The 23,844-nt window shown below is 39.5% G+C and overlaps 2 long non-coding RNA genes across 2 annotated transcripts; one reads left to right on the top strand and one right to left on the bottom strand.

The window, feature by feature from the left end:
• Positions 1–2,968: 2,968 nt before the first annotated feature.
• LOC140688985 (uncharacterized) lies at positions 2,969–5,754 on the bottom strand. The gene is made up of 3 exons (XR_012063823.1): positions 5,660–5,754; positions 4,445–4,874; positions 2,969–3,458 (listed from the first exon to the last, which is right to left on the bottom strand). It is a non-coding gene; the product is annotated as an uncharacterized lncRNA (long non-coding RNA).
• Positions 5,755–6,160: 406 nt separating this feature from the next.
• On the top strand, positions 6,161–7,203 carry LOC140688986 (uncharacterized). The gene is made up of 3 exons (XR_012063824.1): positions 6,161–6,309; positions 6,657–6,851; positions 7,090–7,203. It is a non-coding gene; the product is annotated as an uncharacterized lncRNA (long non-coding RNA).
• The last annotated feature ends 16,641 nt before the right edge of the window (positions 7,204–23,844 follow it).

Below are 23,844 nucleotides of genomic sequence, written 5' to 3'. Positions count from 1 at the left end.
TTTATGTAAATAATTGTGGGCTTATGCAAAGGTTTAACCATAAGTGTTAATTTTAACACAGTCATACGCAAGCCCACTCTAACTTACCAACCATTCATATGTACTTATCAGAGTGTTTCAGAGAAGCCTAATGTGAGATTTAGGTCTCTTCCCAGGAAATTGGTGAAGTGACATCTGTTCCTGGTCCTCTTCATCCTTGCAGGCTTTTAAGCACATGGAGGGAGAGAGTTAGAGGACCAGACCTGAGTGCTGGGAGAGAGGAGGCTGTAAAGAAATGTCAAGACATTGAATTGAAGAAGGGTTTTGTGAGACCCTGACTATAAACTACACTGCTTTGCATCCCTAGAGATGAAGTTCAATACACTTTTAGAGCAGATGTGAGGACTGGATGTAGCACAGTGATGCTTTTATGCAACCTGAGGTTTTAGAAATGTTGAGGGAACTGGGAGAAAGGCAGCTCCCAGGAAAGGGGGAGCTGTGTTGACAGGGGAAGGCTGGTAGCAGTGGCAGCAATAAGGCATTAGTGTGGTGAGGTCTTCAAGAAACAGGCAGCACCTGAGGCTGGAATGATGAAACTGGGAAAGAGCTTTCCGTGTGGACATGCATGGCACAGCTGGGAATCCAGAGATGCTTAAGGACACTCTTGCAGGTAGTGGTGGTAAAAAACATTGACCAAAATCATTGTCAAAATCAGCAAAGAAATTCCCTCACAGTAACCCCAAATAAGGGGCACAGCCAAATGCCATGCGATTCCCAAGATGAGGCCAAGAAAGAGAGAGAATTTTCTGGAATAAGGGAGAAGCAGTCATTTTGAGAATTCTCACGAATGTCCTCTGATGTGGAGCAAACTGACTATCTACTAATGTTTCCCCTTTTTTAACTGATACGTTGTAAGCAATAGAAAGTTGTGTCTCTGATAAAAAATGAATGCTCTGGTTCCAAACATTTAGTGAAAGAACAACTCAATCTACAGAAAGGGTGAGTACCCACCAATTAGGTGACGTGAATCTACACATGGAACCTATGGCATCTCAAAGGCTGAGGGAGGCGTTGGATGAGGGAGTGCTGGTAAACCTACCAGGTCCAGCAGACTGGAGTACAGCCAGGGTTGGAATAAAAACTCTACCAGGTTTTGTAGCTAGCTCACTCCTGCTGGTATTTACAAACACTGGTTTTTTTCCGCCTATAGGAACCAGGTCTTGGTCCCTTTAAGAGCGTACTGAACATCATTTTATCTGAACTCCTGCCCATCCCTAGATATGCCCTCTAGAAAGAAAATAAGTGCCCAAATCTCAAGTTTTGGCTCAGAGGAAAAAGCAGCCAGGGTCGCAGATCTTTTGGGAAGTAGCAATTCTCTCTCTCTTACACACACACACACACACACACACACACAAACATAAACACGCACCATATGAGAGAAAACAGAAAGTGTTGACAAGCTGCCCAAGTAAGAAGTTACCAAAAAAACAAAACAAAACAAAAAAAAACAGAGGGAGAAGAAAAGGGAGATTGTGGGAAAAATAATATAAAAGCAGTAAGGAGCTAAACATACATTTTAAACATTCAAATTACAGACAGAAAGCTTGAGAAACTCCCAATGATGACAAATAAGAAAAAAGATCTGCAGGGTTAAAGCAGACGGGTCCCTGATACACAGGTGAGAGAGGTGAGGACACTGTGTGGCCCTGACGCAGGTGCCTTAGACATAACAAAGGGCACTCAAAAATAATAGAAAGTCAGTTTCTTAGTGCAAGAAATCAATGAATCTTTAAATAAAAATACGCAGAGTTTTAGAAATCATTGAAACAGAATATTCAACAAGGTGGACTACCTTGAATGGTAAATCTTGAAATTCAAAGATAAAGGTAGAAATATTTTTAGCTGTCCGGAAAGGAGAAGCAGATTCCAGGCAAAAAAATAAAAGGGCATGATTGCACTGGCCTCACACAGCTTGACAGCCAAACGTTTGAGATGAGAAGCCAATGGAAAAATACTGCCAAATGTTGAAGGAAAGGAGGAAATACCATACACCAAGATTTAGTTCAGGGGAAAGCAACCGGCAGCTTAACAGACATGAAAGAATTCAGGGCGTTAAATATGCATGATCCGTTCTTGAAAACTAAAACAAAGATGGCAACAATAAGAAAATGTCCTAACTATTACTTCCGGCGTGTTGAAAGATCAATCAAAAAAGATGTCAATAATCATAGAAGGCATAATTTTTAAAAAGTATCTTAGTTTCAAGGAAGTAATATAAATATAGACATAATACTAGAAATATTATTTGAATTCAAAAAATCTAAGCAAAGTAATTACTCTAAATCTCAATAAATATATACTAATCAAAATTAAAATATCACATTATTATGTAGAAGTTGGAGAGGGGAGGAGTGATAAGTGAGAATGTTACCACCCTTTTCTTTCTTGGCATGGAGCACTTCCATACTACCATAAATTAAAATGTAGAATTTTAGAATTTCTCTTTTTCTTAACCTTAAGAGCATCTTTTAGAAGAATAGTACCTCTTTCATCAAAATTGGTTTTTCTAAGCCAGCCATGGCTGCCATTTCAACTATCCATTTTTGCTTCTGCTAAATTCATGTTAAAAGAGATTGAATATTTTTCATTTTTAAAATGTTATGCATGTATAAGGTCCCAGATTAATGAGACCACTCTCTCCACTATTTTATTTCTGTGTCTTTCTCTCTGTCTCTCTCCTCTCCCCTCTTTTATTCCTCCCTTCACATATTTAGTAATTTTTTCGGACATTTACTGATATTTCTTTTAATTTCTCTTTTTTATTTGATGACTATGGTATGTGCATACATATATATGTAAATCCATGCATGGTGTGTGTGTGGGTGTGTGGATGTTGTCAACTGGGACATTGTGCTGTACACCAGAAATCGACACATTGTAACTGACTATACTTCAATAAAAAATAAATTTAAAAACATCAAACCTAAACTTAGTGAAGAGAGACTTTATTCAAAAGGATGATGGGAGGAGGGCTGTTGTGATAGAGGATGGAGACCATGAGCTCAGAAAATGTTCCCAGGGCTATCCCCAAAGAGTTTCCTTTTTTCAACATGTGTAAACAAGAGTAGAAAGACCTAGATGTGGGGAAGTAGAATGAAAGGGTGATGTGATTGGACAGTAGATCAGAGAATGGTTTGCCCTGAGGCTGGTCCATTCTCAGCAGGGGCTGTATTTGCCGCTCCTGTTGAAGGTGGGTTAAGTTCAGGGACTGGGGGAAGGAGCAAATGTTAACCAGAGTTTGGGTAACAGCATGTGTTCAGACTGATTAGTGAGGACAGGCCATTCAGCCAATCTTTTACGAAGCAAAGAATGGCAATGTGGAGGGTCTTTGGTGGCCTTGTCAGAGGTGAACAAAGGGGCGTCCATTAGTCTCACCAACTCACGTGAGGAAGGGTGGTACATTGCAGGAAGTCATTTCTCTGAAACACAAAAGGATGGGGGGTGTTTCTTAACCTCTATTTTCCAGGATCACAGGGCTCAGATAAAACATAACATTGCCTATGTGTACATCTGCATGTGTGTGTGTGTGTGTGTGTGTGTGTGTGTGTGTATGTAATCTTTCAGACTAGAAAAAACAAAACTTACACAATAAAAACTGCTTTAAAACAACATGAAAAAAATAGAAACAATCACAGAGTCAATAAAAGCCAAAGCGGACCTCTTTTGTTTGGGGGCTCATTTTGAGCACTGAATTGCCAATCACCAATCTCACAGGCGGAATTCAATTAGGAGTTGATATGGATGCTGTTTAAATATTTCTAACTTCTTTATGGAGAAATAATTAAAGGAGCTACCATATGACGTTCTCAGCCGGGGTCCAGAATCACGGGCTCTGACCAGAGCTGGGAGTGAAGCCCCCTCGTGGTTTCCACACAAGCCCTCCCAGGAGCTGACCGCACGCAGATGTTTACAGCGCTGCTACGTGGTGAAGGACAAAATGCAGTCATGCCTTCGTTCTTTCACTCTTCGAAGAAATATTTATAAAACCTCCCTTTTCCCTTATGCCCAGTGGAGAGTAGAAAAATGAATATGATATATGCTGTTCCCTCTAGGGGTCTTTTACCTCCCCTATGATTATTAAGCTCCTGATGTGTTAAGGATTTAAATAACAATACAAGAAAACAACATAAGAGTGCCACCAGATAATCCAGGGCAAGCTAAGTGTGTAGAAAATATTTACTATTCGACTGAGGTAATAAAGAGAATAGTGCAGGATAAGACAGGGCACTGTGGATATTGTATCGTCTACAGGGATGTCTGGGTGGGTTGAGTTGAGAGAAGAAATGAACTTGTAAATTGAGATTGGCAGGAGGAAGAGCAAAAAAATGAGGGAAGAGCAGGAAATGTAATAGTTAAGGGAGCAGGCTGTCTTCTGTATGAGAAGGGACCTTGGAGGACAGCCCACCTTGTTTCACACCTTTCCAGACCCCGGTGTGTTATTTCCTTCTGGTGACTCACGGGCACACCCTTGGCTGTCCACCGCTGAAGGCAACGGAGTGCCCATTCATCCCAGCCGGCACTTTCCCTTCTTCTCTCTCATAAGGCCCAGGATGGACTCGTTATCAAGGGCGTATCCGCAGACATGTTGTCACCACGTGGCCCTGCCAACTCCCGCCTCGCTCGCCCCAGGGTGAAATAGCCATTGTGCTCAGTGTGGAACCATCTCTCTTTCAAAGAAAGTTGGATGTGTCGTTCTTTACATTGTCACCTGGCCGAGCCTTGATGCCTTTTACCTTGGCTTCCCAGCTAATCCATGCTTCACCTTCTTGATAAGACCTCTTACTTGTATTTACTGATTCAACTACGTGTATGTTCACAAGGCAATTTGGGGTCAACTGCAAGTAGAAATACACAGCTTTTGAAAGATCAGATAAAAGCACCATAAGTTAATACCTAATTAAACATGTCTCCTTAGTCTAGTAACTCATTTATATAGATTTTTATATCAAACTGTTTATTATCATGTCATCTTTTCCCTTTTTTCCAGTATAGTCTCATGAGTGATTAACCCAAGGCACAGAGAGGTTTGGTGACTGAACTTAAGTCACACAGCAAAGAAAATTATCTGTATGTCATCCATCCATCCATCTCTTCAGCAAATCTCCATTTACACGTTTACATTTTTACTACACCTGTCTTTACTCCAGAATGTCCCTGCTACACTACTCAATTCTAAAACATTATTGACTTAAATGCTGAATCAATTTAAATACAGCTTTCTGAGGCTAATGGGAGATACAAATACATTTACTGAGTTAAATGTACACATTCTATAGTCATGCACATGTGGATTTGGATAAAGTTAAATGTCAAAACCAAGTAATTTGTACATTACAACTGAAAAATATCATATATTCTCATTCCCACACTACCAGTCTTTCAAAGCCAAGTTCAAATGTCTGCATATCCAGGAAACATCTCTTCTTTGCCTCACCTGGAGTGACTTCTCCCGCCTTAAAAATCCAATCACGTTTGTTTATGCATTCCTCACGTGACATTTAAGTGCACTGTGATCTAGCCAGTCTACACTCTCTTCATAAGGACACTAGTATAGAAGATGCTAGAATATTTTGCATTCCCCAAGCACTTTTATGTGATGCAATAGGCACTCAATAAATACCTCTTGTCTGTCTTCATAGAACCAAGATGGTAGATTAATTTCCGTTAGTGAAGTAAGCAAATGTGTTGCTTACGCGATGTCATAGGTCTTGTCTACTGCCATGACTCTAGGTGCTGTAAAGATGTGGTCACACCAGGACCTTTTTTAATTGGTTAATGTTTATTATGTTCTCATAATACATTTGGGTTCTCACAGGTAAGCAGGAATTGTAAACCTAGAGTTAGCTCTCATCAGAGTCCTCTCCATCAGAAGGTAAGACATGCCTTCCTTTCAGATGGCTTCACTTTGCTCTAATCCCAAGCAGGCAGCGAGCAGAGGGAAAGCTTTGGTCCTTTACTGCAGGCTCGGAAGCAAAGGTGAAACAGGGAAGTTAAATGTTCACAGTCCTGGTTGGAAGAGCATTATCGAAATGGGAAAACTTTTTCCTGGCACATCCTTAAGGTAGCTCATCTCACTGCAGCCCCACAAACAGTCCAGACCACCTGACTTTCCAAGTTTTTGCATCTGGTTTTAGCAGTCTGTTGTCTTTTTTCTTTCCATAACTCTGCTCGGAGCCACTTCTTGAAGTTGTTCTTTTGCCTTTCACTGGCATCATCCTTTCACTGAGTCTGGATGGAGACAAGATAATCAAGCTTTTCTTAATGAGCAAAGTAAGAGTCAATAAGGATTTTAAAACTTAAAGATTTGTGGACCTCTTGCCCGAGGGTAGTGGGTGCACTTGGTTTATGAATTTTGTGTCACGTGGTATTTACTTGCCTGCATTTTCTTTCTCCCTTCCTTCCTTCCTTCCTTCCTTCCTTCCTTCCTTCCTTCCTTCCTTCCTTCCTTCCTTCCTTCCTTCCTTTCCTTCCTTCCTTCCTTTCCTTCCTTCCTTCCTTCCTTTCTTTCTTTCTTTCTTTCTTTCTTTCTTTCTTTCTTTCTTTCTTTCTTTCTTTCTTTCTTTCTTTCTTTCTTTCTTGGTAGGGGAAGGTAATTAGGTTTATTTGTTTATTCTTAGAAGAGGCAATGGGAATTGAACTCAGGACTGCATGCTTCCTCTACCACTTGAACTCCACCCTCCGCCTCCTTTTTGTTTTTGACACCCTCTGTTCCACATCAGCCCAGCCCTGACTGCCCTCGTGTTTCTGCTCTACCTGACAGTCTTGGCAGCCCTCGTGAGCTTACTGTTTGGCAGTTAAATGGGCATCTGCCGGTAAGTATCTCAGAGTCGGGAATTTTTCTCCCCTTTTCCCTCTTCATTTTGTCCCTTGCCTGTGTCCCAGCCCTTCTGCATCCCTAGCTGGCTAATAGAATAAGTGTATCCTTGTAAATAATGCTGATTATTAGTGCAGGGACACACGCAATACATTGGAGTCTTCAGTGTATTCACATAAGGGTGGTCTTTGGAGAGAAACACGTTGGGTGAGGAATTAATTCTCTTTGCCCTCAAGCCTCACCTCATCCAGCAGTCCGTGGGATCTGCCTGGTTACGAACAGTCTAGAAGGGGAACTACAGCTCAGACCTAATCTAGGTCAGACAGCAGAGACGCGATTTTCTCATGCAGTGGCATAGTCTATGTGTACAGAGGAAACACGCTTCTTACTTTTCTGTAAGTCATTAAAAAGTGATTTATACAATTATAAATCTCTTTTGCCCTGTTGATTCGTCACTACCCTGCCCTCGACTGGGTACCACAGTTGTCCACTCTGCATTGCTTGGTGCAAACGGCTACTCATATATTCCTAATTTATTATTTTTAAAAAAAATGAATCCCAAGTTCTAATTTTTATCCCTTTATTATTTCATGAGGCTTACTTCCATTTGCATTCATTGACTCGTGGGATTTTAAAGCTGGAAGGAGTCTATAGATAATTTTAGTTCAGTGTCTTCCTTTCGTAAACTGAAAGAACACACATATTAAGTGATTTATTTCAAGGTCACCTGCTAATCAAATAACCAATCAGGATGAAAGCCAGCGACCAGAATGCTGGGTCCAGAACAATTACTTGATGTCAATTTCTTTCGAAGTATGTTTTCTTTAAGAAGTTGGCTTTAATGATTCCGTATATAACGTTACTTCAAATATTTGAATATCTTGCTGCTTCTTAGCCTTCTAAAATTTACAGGTTATTGCAAATATTAATGGAAAAGAATTCCAAACTTGGGTACCAACTTGTTCGAAGGCAAAACGATCTACATATTCATGCCGGCTTTGATAGCTTGGCGTGTCTCCAGCACACAGTAAACAGACGGATACAGAAGACCTTTATTCCAGATGCTGCAGTTAGCAGGGTGGTATCTAATACATTAGAGGTGTTTTCCCAAGTTTCTCCCTGTTAAAATAATTCATAATGATATCAAGGTCAGTGCAAGCTGAGGCTATTTGTTCTGAAGATACCAGACACGCAAGGTAAACCTCCTAGGAGGCTATTACAAGCCATCAACAAAACACCCGCTAAGGATGTAAATTTTCATTCTCTCTGTAAATCTTCCGCTTACATCTCTCATGGCAACCTCTGCCCATTCATACTCAACACTTCCTGACTCAGTCCTTGCATGGACTTCAGGACAGAGCATTTACTCTATAATTCACAAAGCTGTTTAGGACTCTGATGCACTTAGGAATTTCTGCAAAGCTAGAAAAATAAATATTCCTTCCATTATCCAGATATGAGAGGCCAGACTCAAGGCATCAGACCTTTTCACTCAGATGATTCAAAGCAAAGGATGTGACCACAATTGGAGTATGTGTACTAAAACCTGTTATCCAATCTCCTTGAGGAAATTAATTTTTATGTCCTTATGAGTTGGAGAAAATTAAATCCATTTGATAAACTTCATGGGACATGCCGTTGTTCCAGGGTCAGATCCTCCAGGGCTGTCTTTATTATAAAACTTGAAAAATCAAATGTAACCATTGGAAATTTAATAAGCATCTGACATTGCATCTGGCAATATACTTCCTATGGGAAAGAAAATATACGCTTATCTTCTCTAAGTATTGTGTATGTGTACAATATGTGAATATAATGTGCTATACACATATGGTAGATTTGTCTACTCTGATATCTGTGTGCATATACAAGGCACTAAGTTATCTGTAAAGCTCTGAGGGGAGGGTCAGAAAGGTGTGAAGAGTGGTGAAGGGAGCTTCGTATCCATTAGGTAGGGACCAGACCAGCTATACTGATTACTGTTCCTAAGTAGCAGGTAAAAGTATTGATTTTATGATGGGCTTTCTGAAGCCAGGGAGATTCCAGGTAACAAAGTGTAACATAGAACTAGGATTCTAGGAGGCTACTCTGCCCCCCCATATCACGGTATGATGCCTTCAGGATGAGTGGATTGCGGTAGCGTTAGCTTAGCTGAACTGTCTTGCAGTACTGGGGGCAGAGATGCACCCTGAGCAGGAGCAGGGTGGGCAGAGGCAACACCGGTGAGACTCCTCCCCCAACCGCAGGCAAGCCGATGCCCGCACAGGAGGCTAAAGGCAGATGTTTGAGAGAGAAGTTTGTAAATGCGTTTGTCACCACCACGGACTCCCCCAAATGACTGGGGAACATTTTGACTGCACTGTGCCATGCATCCATGACCTGATTAGTTATCCACAGACAAGGCAAGAGGACTGGGTGGACTGTCCCCAGTAATTCCAGTCCTCATGCTTCCTTCTCTTGACTAGTGCCTAGAAACTATACCACTGACGGTGTTTGGCACACTGTCTGAGACCTCTTTCCTTTTTTCTTGCCTATGAAACTGCACCCTCAAACCATCTTTAAGTTGTAACTTTTAGTTTTATTTTTAGTTGACGAATCAAGCACATTTTACAAGTCAAAATGGTATCCAAAGGTAAACTGTGAAGGATAATCCTTCCCTTCTTTCTCTTTACTTCTTCAGAGGCATCTACTACGGCCAGTTTCTTGCACGCCCTCCCAGAGAAATTCTAAGACTATCAGACTTTATCACATCTCTGGAGACCATCATGTACCATATTCCTTAGAAAGGACCCAAGCACATATATAGTGCCCAATATATATGCACTGATGAATCAAAAAGGTAGATTGTTTTGGTGTTTGTCAGGATTGTAGAATCTCAAGGATGGGTAAATGCACTGCAGAAGTGACAACACTGCCCCAGACTCCCGGGGAGTACCCAGCTCCCATGCTCCCGAGGGTAAAGAGTTAATACTGCTGAGGGATTTAAGATAAATTATGCTATGGAGAGTAACAGACCCAGGAAAAGGAAGCTGAGCTCTGGCATTTTACACCTTGCAAAGACAAATGCTTTGCAATGTGTATTAAACACACTCTTTGCCACAAAGATTTGGCAAGTCACCCAGAATTCTTAACTTTCCCACCATGGCAGAAATCTCATTATGTATAACCTTTTAACTGGGACCAGAGAAACATTTTCAACTTGATTCTCATTGAGCACAACCTCTACCTGGAAGTACAGTGTAAATGGAGACAAAATGTATATTATTTTTCCACTGAACATGCAGTGCCAGGAGCACTGTTCCACTGTCCTTTTTATTCAAGAGCTAAGGAGCTTGCTGGCATTCTCTTTCTCCTTCTCTTCCTCCCTCCATCCCTCCCTCCCCCCCCCCATCCTAGAGGCTGTTTATACACTAGCCGGGCAACAATTCTGGCAAGTATGGCCCTAGGACGAAGGTCCACCACTCAGTCTGACTACAGTGGTAAATTTTAGTTCTTGTCTCCTGGGGGACCTCATAGGGCAGATATACTTAAAAACATGCAAGGCCAACCCCAGGAGAGATCATGGTGATAGATTTTGTGGTTGTTTGTGAATATATCTTGTCTACCACCCTAGATTATCTCATATCCTCATGCTAATTTATAGATAGTTTATGTTCTGATGCTTGAGATGCCATTGCATTACTTCACTTATAATAGTCTTATGAACCATGATCAGCTACTTTGTCCAGGTTTGGTGCTAGGTGCTATAAATCAATGTTTAAGTAATCACTGCGAAAGTCCCGAAAGAGATATAATTATGACCATCTTACACACAAAGAAACCAAGAAGTGAAGAAGGTAAGTCTATTTGAGATGAGGTACCACGTGTGCCAGGATCTGATGCAATTCTTCTAACTCCAAGAAGGAAAAGACACTGATTAAATAAAATCCCTACTATGTGTGGGGCATTGAATGTGTGAGTCTCTCTCTTCATACGCAGACACCCATGTACACATATGCTTTCTTCTAATATACTCATCTTTACATCTTAAACTTTTGAACTGACTCAATATAGAGAGATAACTAGAGAGATGTTTGTATTTGTTTGTTGTCTTCTTAGATAACCATTGGGCTTAGTAGTTAAACAAAGGATGAAAAAGTTCCTGGACTGGTTGATTTCAGGGTTACTTGATCAAAAAATTCTTCAAAGAATACATACATCAGAATCTACTAGAGTTAATACACTAATTCAGCCAAGTTTCAGGGTCAAAGATCAACATCCTAAAACCAGTTATGTTTCCATATAACAGTAATGAACAATCTATTTTTCACTAGGCAGCTAATCAGGGAAAGTGCTAAAAATTCAAGGATGATATAAGAGAAAAAACACCTGTCCTCATAGAGCTTATGGCCTGGAAGGGCTGGACTAGAAGCTACCAAACGTTTTCTGTAAAAATCTACATAACAAATCTTTTTAGTTTGTGGGCCATATGGTGTCCATCACAAATAGTCAACATTCCTCTTGTGAAAAAACAGCCTGAGACGATGTTGCAACGAGTGAGTGTGGCTGGGTTCCAAGGAAAAGGTGATGACGAACATTGAATTTTAGTTTCACATAATCTGCATGTTTCGCAGAATATAATTTTCCTTTTGGTTTATTCAAACATTTCAGAATGAAAAACACAAGAGCACTTTCTCAACATGATAAAGTTCATTTATGAAAAAAAGCCCCACTGTTAACATCATTCTCAATGGTGAGAGAGGGAAAGATTTCCCACCAAGATCAGGAGAAAGACAGTGATGCCCATTTCATCACTGCCAGCCAACGTTGCACTGAAATTCTAGTCAGAGCCATGAGGCCACATAAAGAAATGAAAGGCATCCAAAGTGGAAATGAAGGAAAACTAGCTCTGTTCTTCCGTGCCATGATCAAATAGCAGACAATCCCCAAGAATACAAACATCGAAATCTACCAGCATTAATGCACAAATTCAGCAAAGTTTCAGGGTCCAAGATCAACACCCTAAAACTAGTTGTGTTTCCATACACAAGTAAGGGACAATCCAAAAAGGAATTTGAGAAAACAATTTCATTTATAATAGCATTCAAAAGAGTAAAGTATCTAGGAATACATTTAACCAAGGATGTAAAAGACCTGCACAATGGAAAGCATGAAATGGATAGTAAAAGACAAATTGCTGGCAGTAATTAAAGATCTAAATCATTGGGAACATATCCTGTGTTCCTGGGTTGGAAGACTTAAGAAATCAAAACCACCCAGAGCGATCTGCAGTTTCAAAACGATTTCTATCAAAATTACGGTAACCTTTTTTTATTTCAGAATTGGAAATCCTAATCATCAGATTCATGTAGAATTTCAAGTTGTCCTAAATGGTCAAAAAAAAAAAAAAGAACAAAATCACGATTCCTGATTTCAAATCACAGAACTACGGTAATCAACAGTATGTAAGTTACTGGCATAAGGATGGATGTAGAGACCAGACCAATGGAATACAGTAGAGAGTCCAGAAATAAATCTATTCGTCTCTGGCCAATTGCTTAACAACTCAATAACAAAATGATAAACAACCCAATTAAAAATGGGTAAAGAACTTGAGAGCCCAAAGGATGTCTTTATCTAAAAACAATATACAAAGGACCAATAAGCACATGAAAAAATGCCAGCATCGTTGGTCATTTGGGTAATGAAAAACAAAACTGCAATGAAGTACCACTTCACACCCACTTACATAGTTGTAATAATATATTGTTTTAAGTCACAAATATTGGAGGGGAAGTGGAGAAATTGGAACTGTTTTACGTTGCTGAATAGAATGTAAGATGGTTTAGGTGCTGTGGAAAACAATTTGGCTGTTCCTCAGAAAGCAGAGTATAAATTTACTGAATGACCCCATAATTCCAGAATTAAAAACCGACATTCAAACCAGTTTCTGTATATGCATGTTTACAGCAGAACTATTCACAATACCCAAAAGGTGCAAACAGCTAACACATCCATGAAAGGATGAATGGGTAAACAAATTGTAATATATATATTTAACAATAAGATAATTTAATAATAATTTATTAATAATATGGTGATATTTATTTATAATAATGTATCCATTGTGTAATAAATATATTTTAAAATTCAGTATGATAATGCTTAATATTTTAATAGCAAAATTATGTGTGTATAATTTAACAGCCAATGAGAATGAAGTACCAATGTGCTACAATGTGGATGATCCTCCAGAAAAAGATGCAACATGTGAAAGAAGCCAGACGCAACAGGTCGCATATCGCATGGCTCCATTTATGTGAAATATCCAGAATATACACTCTATAGAGACAGAATACAGATGAATGGTGACCAGGGGCTGGGGGGAGGGAGGAACAGGGTGAAACTCCTTAATGTGTTACATCAGCATCACCTGAGAACCTGCCAGAACTTCAGTGTCTCAGGCCCCATCCCAGAAACTCTGGCTCAGAATCTCTTCAGGAGGAGCCAAGCAAATTGGTGGTTTTACAAGACCTCCACAAGATTCGGATGCAATGTCAAGTTTGAGATCTACTAGCCTATCTTGTCTTGGCCTTTGATGTATCTAGCAATCACCTGGAGATTTTTTTTTTAAGTGGGAATTGAAATTCAGTTGTTGTAGGACAGGACCTGAGATTCTGCACTTCAAGTAAAGTCTCAGGTAAGAGAGTATATTTTATGATGCTCTATGTGCTTCCAAGGTACAGCCAAGATTTGGAACCACTAGCCTAGACTGAGAACCAGACATTAAACAGACAATAGCACAATTCATCAGTTAACCATAATCATCAAGGACTTTTCACTTGTGTCTCTAGATTTTTGTAAACATTTGAATCTGAGTTACTGAGTGCCTACTCCAAGCATGTGCTAGCTTTTGGGATTAACATGGGGAATCGAATCTTATTGCCATCGAGGATTTACAGTCTCCTAGGTGTGACTGGAAAGTGGACCCAGAGTGATAACTGTGAAGGACTGAGATGTACCAGAGAACCTGGCCTTGGTGGGAAGAGGGTCCCATCAACCATTTTGTCTTTTTATTGTTTGGTGAGCTTTTAGGATCTGGTAATCACATATAGATAAGTGAGTAAATCACAGGCTTTCAAAGTCAAGAAGTGTTTTATAGACTATGAGATTAAATTTTATTCTGTGGTATCTCTGAGGAAGATTAAAGGGATGTGGTGTGTCAGTGGCTTTTGGAGAAAAAGAAAAGAGGCAGAAGAAAAGAAAACAGCAAAGACAGTGAGACTCTGGGTCTTTTATACCCTTTCGCCTCAATGAAATCTCCCTTGCCCTGGGTTATGTACGGCATCTGTGCAGAGATCTGCTTTTTTATCCTTGCCAAGGACAAAAATGAAATATGTTTATGAGTGTGTATATGTGGGTGCACCTTACATATATGTATACATTATTGCAATTATTTCAACTTATATGTGGATGCAAAAATTTAGTATGGAACAATGAGTTCCAACCTCAGCCACTTTGCTTACCATTGACACATTCAAAACACATCAAAACTGATATTCCAGGCCAATATAATTGATCTGGGTTGAGCCTAAGCATCATTATTCTCTACACATTCCTCAGTTGATTCTCATGTCTTGGGTGAAGACTTCTAGCAGAGGCCATGCCACTCTCAGGCGTAGAAATAGACATGGTTGAGGAAGGCATCCCAGAACCCAGAAATACCAGTTAAGCTTCCATGTCTAGTTTGCAGGGACAGAAGGAAAAAAGAAGAAGAAGAAAAAGAAGAGGGAGTCTGGATGAAGCCTTTTGAACAAAGGAACAGATCTGGCAACATAGAAGATTCATTTGAAGGATAAAACAAGTGGTTTTGACCCAAAGAGAGCAATACCTCAGGGAAGAAAGACAGACTTTGAAAGGTAGATTGGGGTGGTACTTTTCAAACAGCGTTTTAAAATTACAGCCATAACACCATTCTCTGCAAAAGCCAGTGCTATGAAATTCTTGTGGAGCAACTATTCTGCCATTGGAACCTCTGATTTCTATTTTCTTCCAATGTTTTTGACAGAGCCAGGTGCCTGTGGACGACGTCCCTCCCGTCCCATGGTGATTTAGGGACTTGGAATAAACACAGGACTTTAGTTTCCTGTCTGGCACTTTTCATTGGCATGACATTCATTTTGAGATCTAAAAAGAAAAACAAAATAGTAGGAGCTATAAATTAAACTCTTCCAGAAAACCGGCTTGAAAGGAGCACATGACTGATTTCCAACCAAGGATTTCCAGATCCTAGAGCCTCACACATCGTATCTGTCTCTGACTAGTAGTATCTCTGACAGGGCTTACATTTTGAATTTTGGTCTATTGTTCTAAAATAGTTTATTACTAGGGGCAGCATTCTTCTAGAAACTGGATAGAACTAAACCTAAAATTACTGACTAAACAAAAAGTATGCCATGCAAAGTTGGATCTGGTAGACAGAACACCAGGGGAGTGTGACAGAGGAGAGGTCTGCAGTGTTGGCTTTGTACTTTGTGCCGTGTGGTTGAGCAGTTTTACCCTGCATGGCCTGAGCTGGAATTTAGCTTAACTAAATGTTCTCTAGAATAGCATGTACTTTATCCAGTGAAGGTAGAAAAAGTAAAAAGGGTGGACTCACTACCACTAGCCCAAATCTGGTCACGTGGTAGATGTTCAATAAATATAAATTATCATCACATAGTTGTGGATGTATTTAGAAGAATTGTATCTGATTAATTATGTCGGCTGTGCAAACAAAATGTTCCAGTCCTGGCTCCCAAATCTAGTCAAAATGTTGTGAACTCCTTGAACACTAAAATAATATTCTGTTTGTCTACTAGATTCCACTAAGTCAGAAAAATGGCCTTGAATATTCTAGAAATACTTGAAAGAGCCAAGAAAAATTTTCTGGTTTGAGGCATAGTTACTTTTGAATGTTAAACTAACCAGAAGTCTCATTCTTTGGGCATTTGAATTGTTTGAGTTTTAGTTTGTGTAGATAACTCATGCTTAATTCCACTCTGATAGAAATAGAATATTTTGTTATTGTGGGAGAAGGTAAAGTGGCTGATAGAGACATGATTCTATATACTAATTGTGGACACAATTCTTCTTCAGTAGAGGGTTCAGTGTGTCTCCTACTTGCCAGGGCAGATGAGGCGTAAGGGTAAGTTATCAATGCTCTGTCTCATCATGTAACACAACCGGGAACAACCCATTCACAGCTGTGAGAATCCCCAAGAAGTTTCTGTGAATGTTGGCACCATTGGGGATGTCCTTCCAGAGGCCACTCCTGCATGGCTCCCTCAATTCAGCAGCAGTCCTTTTTGCTGAAGGGCTGCAGAATCAAAGATTATCTCCTGGGTTTGAGGTTTATAGGTACCAGAGCAGACAGACACATGGACCAGGCCCACCACCTTGCAGTTGGACCAGAAGCATTGCCAGTCCCCCAACATCTTCCACTTTGACAACAGGGAGGCTGCTTCCACACTTGATCCTTGGAGAAAGTTCACTTGGTACAACCTCCCTCTATTTCTCTCTAGTGCTCTGCTCATGATCTTTGACATTCTGCAAATCGGAAAAAACAAAACAAATAAACAAAAAAACAAGGAGCGTAAAGGAACTGGGCTTACCTAACACCTAATGAAAGAGAAATGTAAATAAACAACTAAAACCTTTGTCACCATCAAAGAAGAGGAAAACAAGCTTTGGCTTTTCCTACAGGGTCAAGAGCAGAGCCAGGTGAAGGTCACCCCTCAGATCTTACATTTGCTTTAAAAGCTCTGTTTAATTGTTAGTCATGATGCACTGTGGGCAGAACAATTAGTTGTATCTATATTAGATCTAAGCTGTAATTATTTGTTACATTAATCATGGCTAGAGTGAGAATTTAATTAGTCACGAACATTAAGTGAATTTTTCTGAAGCGAGGGAAAATGTTTTCTGTTGTTTGGTGCCTCTGAGTAAAGAGAGGGCACCACAGATGGCTGGTAAAGCCGGAAGGGGCAGAACCTTCTAGCTTTGCTATCTGTTTACTAAGAAATCTGGATCCAAGTGATCTCATGTCATGACGTTTGTATTTCACATTTAGATGGCAAATCCATGTGCAGGTTCCTCATCACAGGGAAGAGAGGACTCTGGACATTGATGTCATCTAGGAATTCAGAAGCGCCATCTGATGTCAATTTTCCTCAGTTCTCGTTTGTCTCCCTTATTTATTCTACATCTCTGTTTCCATGACGGCAACAATATTACCAGAGGAACCCCAGGAAATGGGGAAGAAGAGGCCCAGAGACAAGTTCACATGGATTTAGATTAGAATTTCTCTCTGGGTAGAGTTCTGAAAGGAGTAACTGAGACGTTTGGCATTCATCTAATCACACATCGCTAAGATTCAATGCCTCACAGCTCTGTAATCTGTCCTCTGTTCAAATTAGAAATATAAAGACTTTTGGGGAGGGGGGTTGGTTCTTGGAGAAGGAAACAAAGCAGGAATGTGGTGGCTGTGATAGTGTGGGCCACAACGTTTGATAACGTGACACATTTAATGAGTCACATACATAGAGCTGTTATCGCCCCAAACAGCTCTACCCTGCTGATTCCAGTGAAAACTTTTAGACAAACTCAGCGTTCTTTTGCTCATTACACCGACCTGTCAGAAATGACAACTTGGCCCAGTCTGGTTATTCCATGCTGACAAGGTACCATTCAGCCTTCTTGGCAGTAATGTCAGCTTTTAAAGGTGCAATGTACTTTAGGAAGCTCATTTCTATGATTTGGCCAAAAAGAGCCATTTTCCTTGTCAGTGGTGAGGAATGCCTTAGCTTCCCTTAAATTAGGAGTCATTTTCATGGAGATTGTTCCTAGGAAAACCTGCAGAAAGGAAAAATGTTATTTTTTTCAAAAGGTTTAAAATAATTTAGCCTACTGAGCAATGGTGCGATTACTTGGTGGTGTGTTGAAGACAGTCAGGGATGCTCTGCTCTGTACAAAGCATACTTCAAAACTACAAATAATGCAGCAAATAAAACTTCAATCTGGACACGAATGATATTCACCATCCCCTGCACGCAGAGAGCAGTGGGTTGGAAAGTTCTTTCTCTGAAGTCTGGAGCATGAGCAGATTCTCTGTAGAATCTAGACCAAGGCCAAAGTGACGATATGACAAGGTGCCATATTTCTGGTCCAGATGCACATTTCTTCTTAGCTTTCCCCAGGAAGAAAGGGCAAGGGATAGTAAGGCTAAAATTGGGCTTTATAACAGATCCAGAGTAAATGTAAAAGAAACTTGGAAAAAGAGGCAAGAAAACAGGACTAAACTGACACTTCTGTTTTTGACTTTTCCCATTTATATAATGCAGTTGGGTCCACTTATATGCCAAGTTCTTGGCAGGGCTGGAGTTATATTTTGACATTCAAATTTGAGTTGTCTTTGTTCCATTACTTTAACATACTACTTCTAAAATAAGAGAGATGGGATAGAGAGAGAGAGAGAGAGAGAGAGAAAGAATTGGTTTTGTTATCAACTAGGGTGCCTAAGGCATGTGCACCAACAATAGTGGATTCAAATCCAACTCTACTAGCTTATGGAATTTTTGTTTGTTTGTTTGTTTTCAGTCTGGGTTTTTTGTTGTTGTTGTTTGTATCTTTTTTAATACTCATTCTCTGCTTTAACACAAGACCCCTTTGGGTGGGCTGAAGCCGACAAAGTCGACATTCACATCATACTCAGACTCCACGTTATTGAGTATGGCCAGTCAGCTCTTTCCATGTGACTAACTGTGGGTAGAACCAAAAGCACCATTCCAGTCCCCATGATTCCTTCTATTTTTCTCATGTTAAGAAACTAGAATCTTCCCAAATATTTATGACCAAAATATATGCGTCAACATTTCCACAAATACACATACTAAGATCAAACTACTTGGCTAACTGAAGGTAGATTTAATCTGAAGAATAAAGTGCTGCAATTAATTGTACTTCTTTAAAATTATTATTTGGACCTAGTAATCAGTCGACCAATACATGTGTATTAAGCAGCTGGTACTCTTAGGCTATTGGAAAAACTATATTTATCCTGAAAACCTTACAATCATACAAGGAGAGTTACACTGAAACAGCAAATACAAGAGGAAAACGATACTTGATGAATAGGTGCCTATGGATGCCACAGAGATCTGAAAAATATAGGAAGTTAAAAAACAAAAAACTGGAGGAAGATAACCACGTCAGTGACTGCCATAAAAAGACAACTAGATTTGCTCAGAGAGATATTAGAAAGGAGCCTGTGCGATTAAAATTTCACATAAAGTGCGTCTGGGAACAGAGGAGATTTTGTTTGAAGGGGGCTACAAAGGATGTGAAATAGACCATATTGAAAGGAAAATTTGAAACCTCCATGGAGGGAGCATTGAGTGACAGGAAGAAGAGGTGAGCAGTACCCTTCACTGCAGTCTAGTTGATGTACAGTATGATGTTGGTTTCAGGTACATTGCATAGTTTTTTGTTGTTGTTGTTCGTTTCTTCTTTTGCTCTCTTTCTTTCTGATTTGGTGACTGTTGTTAATGTTATGTTTGGATTCCTTTCTCTTTTTTGTTTGTGTGTATCTGTTACAGTTTTTTGGGCTATGGTTCCCAGGAGGTTCATACATATTTCTTTTACGATTATTTTAAGCTGAAGATCTCTTATTTTAAACGCATCCTATCAACGCTGCATGTTTACTTCCCTCTTCCCACATTCAATGTTTTGACACCATATTTAACATCTTTTGGTTTTGTGCATCCCTTGACTACTTATTGTGAATAGAGGTGATTTGCCTCCTTTTGTCTTTTAACCTTCTTACTAGTTTGACAAGTGCTTGCCCTGATATCTTTACTGTATATTCGTCTTTACCAATGAGAGTCTCTTTTTGTAATTTTTATACTTCTAGTTGTGATCTTTTCTTTTCCACTTAGTGAAGTCCCTTTAACATTTCTTATAAAGCTGGTTGAGTGGTGCTGAACTAATTTTTAGCCTCTGTTTATCTATCTATATCTGTTGATCTCAACTTCAAGTCTGAATGAAAGCTTTACCAGGTAGAGCATTCTTAGTGATAGTTTTTTTTCCCCCTTTCATCATTTTGAATATATATTAAAAGGAATATATTCCTTTCATCACTTTGAATATATAAGGGATATTGAATATCCCTTCTGGCCTGTGGTTTTTGATAAAAAGCCTGCGGATGATCCCATGGCAGGTCCCTTGTATGTAACTAGGTGCTTTCTTCGTGCTGATTTTAATATGCTCTCTTGCTCTTTAATTCTTGCCATTTTAATTATACTGTGTCTTGGTGTGGACCTCTTTGGGACTTGCTTGGGACTCTCTGTGCTTCTTGGACCAGAATGTCTGCATCCCTCCACTGGTTAGTCTTTAACTATTTAACTATTATTTCTTCAAATAATTTTAACTATTATTTCTTCAAATGATTTTTCTGGCCCTTTCTCTCTTGTCTCTTCTGAAACCCTTATAATGTGAGTTAGAATGTTTGATGTTTCCCCAGTGGTCTCTTAAACTATCCTCATTTAAAAAAAAAAATCTTTCTTTTTCTATTCAGCATAGATGATTTTCACTACTCTGTCTTGTCTTCTAATTTACCTATCCATTCCTTTATATCATCTACTCTACTGTTAATTCCTTGAAGTTTTTTTTTTAATTTAGTTATTATATTTTTAAGCCTTGTTGGATTCTTCCTTATATTTTCTGACCCTTTGTTAAACTTCTCACTGCGCTCACCCATTCTCCCAAGTTCATCAAGCATCTTTATGATCATTACCTTGAAATCTTTTTTGGGTAGATTGCTAGTCTCCACTTTGTTTAGTTCTTTTGGGGTGGTTTTGTCTCGTTCTTTCAGCAGGAATATATTCCTTTGTCTCCTCATTTTGCCTGATTCTCTATGTATTTCTTATGTATTGGGTGGGGTTCATTCCATTTCCCGATCTTGCAGAAGTAGCATTATATAGGAAATGTGCTGTGGTGCCCAGAAGCTCACTCCCCTCTGGTCTTCAAGGCTGGATGCTCTAGAAGTGCTTCCTATGTTGTCTGTATGGGACCTTATGCTGTGGTGGGCTGACTACTTTGGGTGGGCAACAGGTGGATCTGTCCCCTGACCTCATGGACTCTGACTCATGCCTCATAAGGTGGCTGTGGGCCCACTGGCAGGCAGGGCTGGGTCCAGTGCAGCTGGCTACAAGGCTCAGGGACCCTCGGGCTGATGCTGGCCCACTGATGGGCGGGTAAGCCCTCAACACTTGTTGGCTAGAAGGAGCATTCCAGGATGGTTCTTGTCAGGAGTACTCCAGTGTCCTCCTGATAGAATGAGCTTCTAAAAATGGCTTCCATCAGTGTTTATGTCCCCAGGGAAGTCCTAGTGACTTTTTGCTTCTTCAGGAAGCTCTCTAAGATCAGCAATTGGGGTCTGACCCAGACTCCTTTCAAATTGCTGCTTTGTGTTGGGACTTGAAGTGTGTGAGATTTTGTGCTTGTCCATCCAACCCATCTCCTTGTGGTTCCTTCTTTCTTTCTTTCATTTTGGATAATCTTTTCTGCCAGTTTTCAGGTCAACCTCATAGACGGATGTTTTGTAAATAGTTGTAATTTTGCTGTGCCGGTGGGAGGAGGTGAGTCAGCGTTTTCCTGTTCGGCTGCCTTGGCCACACCTCTCTAACAGTGCCATTTTACTGTCCTTTCTGTTTATTTCCCTCTGCATTGCTGAGAATATCGAGAGTTTATGTTTAATTATTTTAACATGTGGCCAGTGCAAACTTATAATTCTTGTAGCTCAACATGCAGTTTCTACTTTCATTATTTGTTTCTCATCTGTTTAACTCCATTGATTTCAGTTCAATCTTTTTATTCAGCACCACTGAATGCTTAGTGTTGTGGTGAGCTGTAACAGGGATGCTGAAGTAAAAAGTATGATTTCTATTCACTGAGTGGTTACAATTAAGGTGCCTTTAAAGAATATTTTTCTATTAGTGTTTGCTGAGAAAGCTGCCCTTAGACACCCAGGTCAGGAAAGCAGAGTCAGTAAACTGTGATCTCCAGAAAGCATTCCATGTGAAGGATCATGAAATTAATACTACTTGTTAATTCCATCATTAATAATCAGAGTGCTCCTTTATATGTGGGCAAGGATTTAAGAATAAGGAGACATTTTCACATATTTCACTTCTTTTATGCCTCCTTGGGTGGCCTTGTGGAGAGAAGATCAACAGACATCTCTCGGCCTCATTTTTCCTTGTCCCTACTTGCATCTTGGAACACACGTAGGTATCCTTATGTCTCACAGGTGTGGAAGAGTTTTTCAGTAGTTTACAGGAGAGATTTTAAGGTTTCAGATCACAGTACATCCCCTTTTCAAATCGTGCATTTGACTTATTCAGCATCCTTCCTCATCCTTTCTCCCATTTGATTCTCATAAGTTTATTTTTGTCATAAAGTATATTTACATATTATTCATATTTACAGTTCTTCTCTCATCAAACGAAACCAACAAAACTTCCACAGGCATTGCATATCAATTTCTCATAACCTAGTACTGTCAGAATCATTGCTCCCCCTCACCTATCTCACCTACCACTTTGCAAGAATAGTTCACCATTCCAGATCCTTCCTCTGCCTTTTACTCATGTATATGCATCAGCGATTCTCAGATAATCTGTCACCAAGATGGTGTTCTTGTCCCCTTTTCTCTTTTAGTGGGAACTATGAAACTTTTCTTCCTACTAGTAACTTGAGTGCTTCCTAATTTTTTTAAAAATAATTTTTGTTAGTTTATTTTAAGCTTAAAGAAGGTACTATGTGGAGACTAAGTATGGATATATGTTCTAATGAACAGGCACACTCTTTCCTGACAAGGAACTTCGTTTGGCTAGATATGGCCTCTCTGCTGTGTTTAATTTCTTCTGTTCCCTTCAGTCTTAAAGGACTTTATGTTTTTCAATAGCTTTTCTCCTGGGGAGAACGTGACCCTTCTATCAGGGAAAGAGGGGACTCTGGGTGTTATTCTGTCCCATCTTCATTTAAAACACACAATATTAAATATTAAAGAGCTCTGAATCTTATGCTTTGTCCTTTTTCTCTTATAGGTGATCATATGATATTTCTAAATGTATCCCAGGGTTCCATAAAGCCATACATATTCAATGTCCCCTTGATGACCTGCACTAAAACTGGAGTCATAATATGCATTCTAAAAATAAAAGCCAAATTCCATTCTTACCACACACAATCATATTATATAATATCCCTATATGATTTTATTTTTATGCTTTATTCTTTAAGCTTCATTTCTCAATTTTTCTTTACAAATATTTATTTGAAAATATATCCCAGAAGTTCTCATTTACCATACATAGTATATTTTGCCTGAAGTCCTACCTATATATCCTATTGTCTCCTCTCTTTCCTTCTCTTTTTTCTTCATATTCCTCTTCTTTCTTCTCTTTTCTGTTATTTTTTTCTATTATGGTGTTCTTTCTTTCTTCCTCTCCCTCTTTACTTTCTTCATCGCTTTATCATTGCTTCATAGTATTTTCTTTTTCTCTACTCCAGTGATTCTCAGCTGGGAATATTTTTGCCCCCAAATGATATTTGGTGATGTTAAGTGATATTTTGGGCTGTCACAAATGGGAAGAGGGGTGGTACTGGAATCTAATGTGTAGCGACAAGGGAACCCCCACAACAAAGAATTATCCAGTTGAAAATGTCAGTGATGCCAAGATTAAGAAATCCAGCTTTACTCTTATCATAGTTCTAATGCCCTATCCACAAACCACAGCTGGTTCTAACTAATGTCACACTGGTCCTTTTTAAACATTTTCCCTTTAGTTTTCTCAAATGGAACATCTATTTGATGAGCATTTCTACAGACAACATGTAACGTAAAATTCCCATAAAACATTCAGGATGGCATAAAGGTTTTATTTTTACATATCATATTTGCTACCCTGAAC

Source organism: Vicugna pacos, chromosome 24 (genome assembly GCF_048564905.1).
Source record: "Vicugna pacos chromosome 24, VicPac4, whole genome shotgun sequence".
Taxonomy (NCBI): Eukaryota; Metazoa; Chordata; class Mammalia; order Artiodactyla; family Camelidae; genus Vicugna; species Vicugna pacos.
The sequence above is the reverse complement of the archived record's forward strand: the minus strand, read 5'-3'. Positions and strand labels throughout refer to the sequence as shown.